The sequence below is a fragment of the Heloderma suspectum genome, chromosome 10, assembly GCF_057233095.1.
Source record: "Heloderma suspectum isolate Gila_16-S chromosome 10, 16-S_ref, whole genome shotgun sequence".
Lineage (NCBI taxonomy): Eukaryota > Metazoa > Chordata > Lepidosauria > Squamata > Helodermatidae > Heloderma > Heloderma suspectum.
The window spans coordinates 2,369,763-2,375,566 of record NC_139467.1 but is presented as its reverse complement, the minus strand read 5'-3'; positions in this window follow the sequence as shown (position 1 = coordinate 2,375,566).

The window sequence follows — 5,804 nt, the reverse complement described above, 5'->3', positions numbered from 1 at the left end:
AAAAGGAATAGCATCACTGCTGGCATGTGTGATACTAGGATATGCACTTCAGGATATGCATGTGTCATACTAGGATATGCACTTCAAGATATGCATGTGGAATACCAGGATATGCACTTCATCAGACATCTGCAACCTGGTGCCCTCCAGGCATTTTGGAGTACAACTCCCAGAATTCCTGATCATTAGCCATCTGGTCAGGGGCTAATGGGAGTTGAAATCCAAAAGACCTGCAGGAGAAGGCTGTGCTACATGGGGCCCTACAGAGCAATTCTAATGAGCTGTAGCCCTTCCATGTCTGTCTGTGTTTCTATATTAATTTTTGTGAACCGCCCAGAGAGCTTCGGCTATTGGGCGGTATAGAAATGAAATAAATATAAATAAATAAATCCTTGGTAGAGAACCCTTAGGCAGAAATCAGGAACAGAGTGCCCCTTGCAGGCCCAGGGCTTTCCCCTCCCCCTGGAGTAGCTGTAGCCTCTGCCCCTCCCTCCTTGTGCACACAACTAAAACCCAGGGCTGACATGGCAATGGCATTTCTGCCAAGCAGTTTTAAGCTGTAGGAGCTCTCCCGTTGTAGGCAAGGAAGCACTGATCCCCCCAGTCTCCATTGTCAGAAAACTGCAGCCAGGAAATGTACACATTCTGGTCTCCACCCGAAATCCTACACCTCCTTACCTCCAGCAAGTCTTCACAGGTGTCCCCCCTCCTTTTTTTTCCTGCTTCTGCTTACCTGGTATACATGCTCTGTGTGTGCGCGTGTGAATGCATGCATGCTTATTCCATGGCTCCACCCCATCCCTGTCCTGAACCTTTGCCAACTCTCAGCCCAGGAGTCTGTTTTCAATAAGAGGGCTGAATCCTGGAATATAGGAAGAAAAATCTCTGAGCATGGGCAGAATGCCTTCTCCTGCCCACCATTGAACAACTGCAGTTGCCTCTTTCCCTTCCCTACCCTTATATGTAGAATTCAGAAATAGGATGCCACCAAGCACATCCTTTGTGCAGGATTTTCCATCAGTAAGGATGGAACCCATGCCAGCGTCCCTGGGTTCCTCTTCCTGTCCTCCATTGGTTCTAGCAGTCCCAAATAATGCAAAGGGAGAAAAAAGATATGTGCAGAGTGAAAGAAGCCACTTTGGCTTCTTGAATGTTCACCTTGATGGTATATCTATAGGCGTGGTTGTGTGTAAAGCAGAAGAAACCACCTCCCCCAGCCCAAACTTGGAGTGGGAGCGGGCGGGTGCTGTTGCTGACGTCCTGCTTGTGGGCTTCCTGTTGGGGCACCTGGCTGGCCACTGTGGGAACAGAATGCTGGACTCCAGAGGCCTGCCGGGTCTGATCCAGTTTCGGGGCTGTGCTTCTAAGGGCTCTGCATGGGTGGAGAATTCCACCGCCATGCCGGTTCTTCCCCATCTGGTATCAGTGCGGGGCTGGGTCGTTCTCTTTAGATGGCTGTCCCCGTGGCGTTATTGTTCGCTTCTTTCCTCCCCCCCCCCCCGGTGGTGATGCCACTCGGGGTGTAGCGGTAATTCCTCCCGGTCCCTGCCCCGTTCCCTCCCCTTGCACGTTACTGGTGGGTGGGGACTGACTGACACACTGTAAGTCTGCAGGCCTCAGAACATTTACTTGGGAGTAAGCTCCACTGAGGGGCCGCGGTGGCTTCGTGGTTAAGACGCTGAGCTGCAGACCGGAAGGTCGGCAGGACAGCAGTTCGAGACCCGCGTGCCGCGTGACGGAGTGAGCTCCCGTCTTCAGCCCCAGCTCCTGCCAACCTAGCAGTTCGAAAGCAAGAAATTGCAAGTAGATAAATAGGCACCGCCTCGGCGGGAAAGGTGACAGCGTTCCGTGCGCCTCGGTGTTCAGTCCTGCCGGCCACATGGCCACGGAAGCGTCTTCGGACAGCGCTGGCTCTTCGGCTTAGAAACGGGGATGAGCACCGCACCCCAGAGTCGGACACTACTGGTTGGGGACGCCTTTACCACCTTTAAGCTCCACTGAACTTAATGGGGTGCTCTGAATCAACAGAGGACGTTGCTTCTGAGCTTGGTGGGGTGAGGGATCAGATCTGGCTCCCTTCGGGGCAGGGAGGCATTTTACCCTCTTCTCCCACCAACCGAGAAATGTGCTCAAGCATTTACATGGCACACACATGGTTGGAGAGCAATGCACTTCTTTGGCGCCAGGATTTGGACAGTTGGGCAGGGGGGTCGCCTTGAAGCAAAGGGGGAAATCGCTGGCAGGGCAGAGGGTTGGGTGCAGATCTTTCCTTCCTCAGCAAGACTTGAGCGGAGGCAGGCGTCGCCCACAAATCGTGCGCCCTCCCCTCCTTGCAAGGAAGGGAGAGAGCACAAGCCCTCGCGCAGTCTCCTTCCATGCAATTCCACTCAGGGTCTCCTGCAGCCCCTTCTCAATGCCTTCGTCATCCTGACCGCACCCCCAACAACTGAAAACAAACGCCCACAGCAGGCAGACACAGCGGTTTCTTCCGCTATTGGAGAATTTCACAGGGAGGTCATGGCGCACCTGTTCTGTGGCCTGGGAAAAATACGGGTTTTTTGCATTTGGGGAAAACACAGGATAGGCTGGGGAAAATGGTGGCAGACACCCTGGAGGTTAATGGAGTCATCTAAAGAGCCCACATACTTCTGAGAGAGAGCCATCTCAATAGCAGGATAAAAGCTCCCTATGAAGAAGCCCTTAGGCTTTCTTCACGCAGAGCTTTTATCCTGCAATTGAGATGGCGCCTTTGTGGAAGTTTGCAGGCTCTTTACATGATGCCATGATCCTCCAGGGCGTCTCCTGCACTAAATACCCTTTGTTCCGTTCTTAAATAGATGGCAGATAATGAGCTATCAAATTACCCGGTTGTGTTCTGCTTGAGTTCCCTCCGTGAAAAAAGGGAAAGCGCAAGAAGAGGAGCGAGATCAATGAAAGATAATGGAAGACTCAGATACGGGGAGAAGGAGGGGGAAAGGGGAGGTGGGAAGGGAAGCCGGTGAAAAAGGGAGTCGTGACCCTGCATTTAAAATGGAAGCAGAAAGACCCGTTTTAAATGCAGGATTTTAGGCTGGTGCAGAGATGCCCTAACTCCATCTGTCCTTCCTCCCACTTCCATTTCAAACGTTTCTTGTATGTCCCAGCAGAGGGCGTGGGAGAGACAGGGAGGCCGCCCCATTTCTTGTGACGACTTCCTGGAAAGGGTGGCAGTGGGGTGCAGGGTGGGGAGATAAAAGCAAATGCATTTAAGAGAACACAGTTTGACAGTTTCTTTGCTTGCCTCATATCTCAGAATTACAAGTTACATGAGACACATACTTCTCATTTGATGCCCAAAACTACGTGGGCATCAAATGTACAGCTCAATGTATCCCATTTTGGCAGGCACATAATCCAGGGCTTTACCTGCTGTATGCAAGTATAGTAAGGAGAAGGAGAAGGAGAAGAAAAGCAAGGGCAGGCAGCTAGGCAAATGAAGTTGCTTGGGGTTTTGCCCTGGGCCAGGGCTCAAGAAAACCTGGAAGTCTCCGCTGAAATGGGACAATGGAAAGGTGAGATACTGGATTACTTGTAACTTCCTTGCAGGGATGTTGCAAAGAAAATGGGATGGGCTTCCAATTTGATCTTCTCATTAATCTGTGTGCGATCTAGTGTGGCGAGAAAATAAATGGAAAAACATGGCAAAGAAGGAATAAGGAAATGTGTGATGTTGCTAATGTGCCCCATAAAATGTGCTTGGAAGACTCTTAACTCAGTGGTAGAGCACCAAGTAGAAAATCTGAGGACTGATTCCCACTCAGTATCTTCAGTTAAACGAGTCTCGGGTAAGCTGGTGAAAGGAAAGACTTTTTGGATGGATGGGCTTTCCTGGGGTGTGTGTGTGTGTGTGTAATTGCTTGTCCAGCTGTTCTGCCCCTCACTCACTGTTTGTGCCAACAGCTGGACATAGTGACATTAAACAGGTTAACCTTTTTCTCACCAGGAGATAGCAGAGGAAGCATTTTGCAGCGTTAAGCATCTATTCTAGGGTGATCACACTGATTCAGAATCTGGCCAGCGCCCACATTAGGGGCTGGGAAGGTGTTCCCACCTTTGAATCAAGGTGATGAGAGGTGTTCCCTCTGTCTGCAGAATGCAGCTCTGTTCCCTTTCTGGGTTCAATTTGCTCTGCTCTGTTACACGTATCAGTTTCCAAAGAGTCCTAGACAGAGCTTTGCTCTTGAAATAAGATAGAAAATTCAGCAAGAAAGAGGTTGCATAAATGGAAATGAATTGCACATATACAAGGTTATTGTTCATTAGTTATACAACACCACCAACAGCCACAACCCTTTACGGAATAACAGAGGATAGGTCCCTGCTCCAGGGAGCTTACAAATTGAATTAGAATAAGCATTATGGCAGCAACTTTGCATTCTTTCCCTTTTTCTTACTTGCAGTCATTGATTGGTGCAGCTCTTGTAAAAAAAGGTGTTTCTTCACCATGACCTCTGTCCAATGGGGAGGTTCCTGCAAGACATTCAGAGTGGGGCTTCATTTGTCAGGCGTGGCATGAAGCCATGTGGACCTTTCTCCCTAGGCAAAGATGCTTATTCATTCCGGTCAATGTCCTTTCAGTTCATGGAACTGAGTTCATCTCCAAACATGAAGGGTTTAAAGGGGGATCAGAATGCCTGTTGCCTCCGTTCTCATGAAATCTGAAGTGAGGCCCAACTGTAGGAGTAGGACTGAAACTCTATGAGCATCGCTCTGATAAGACACTTGCACAAATGGAACTTTTCCTTTGTGACAGTTTTTTTTAATCCCCTGCATTGGCTCGTTCATGGAAATTCTTTAATCTGCTTTACCACCCAATGATGTTCCTCAGTCTCTTATTGAATAACAATGTCTTTCTCATCCTGTTTTTAGTTATATGTTGTTTGTGTATATTGTCTGTGTGCTTTTATATGCTTTTTTGTAAATGGCTTTTAAACTTGTTATATTGTATTTAATGTTTTAACTTCTGTAAACTGCCCAGAGAGCTTCAGCTATGGGGCGGTATAGAAATGCAATAAGTAAATAACAAATAATAAACAATAATCAACTGGTGCCAAGATTGCACATCGGGAGCGTCTTTGCCTTGGCGAAGAGTGCCACTTTACCCCACAAACAGCATCAGTCTCCTCAGGATTGTGCAGAGCTGGGCCCCATCTACATGGACATACTTTCCATTTAAATCTGGATTTTCATGAAATCAGGTTTGCTCCTCCCTGGCAAACATAGGCAGTAAAGCGGTGTATACATTTGTTAAAAATCTGCTTTCATGGGGCAAATGGCAGCTGAAACTGCATTAGTTTGGGGTTGGGTAGACAGAGCCCCATGAGTAGAACGGAAGGTCATCAACTGCATAGGGGCAGGGGCAGCAAAGGAGTGAAGGCTTGCTCCCCACCCCTCTCCTTGCTTGTGTGCTCAATAAAGTGCAATGGAGGAGAATACGTTACTTTCAAGTAGACATGTTTAGCCAACATGCCCCCTTGTGTCCACCCTTTCTCGGCAGGAAGAAGGCTCCTTTCAGGGTGATCACCTTCTAAACTTATTAAATGTACGTGCACATTCGCTGGTCTGGACATTTAAGCAAAGGGATTCTCCTGACCCCTCTCTCTGCTCGCACTCTGTTAAGTGCAATTGAAGGGAATGAGTTACTTCCGAATAGACATGTTTTGGCCACTCCTCTCCCTGTCTTCACCCTTTCATGATGCCACTTTCCCTTCTGCCAATCAGCACTGCTCCCCCATCCTGCACCGAAGGCAGTTCAGGTCACACGG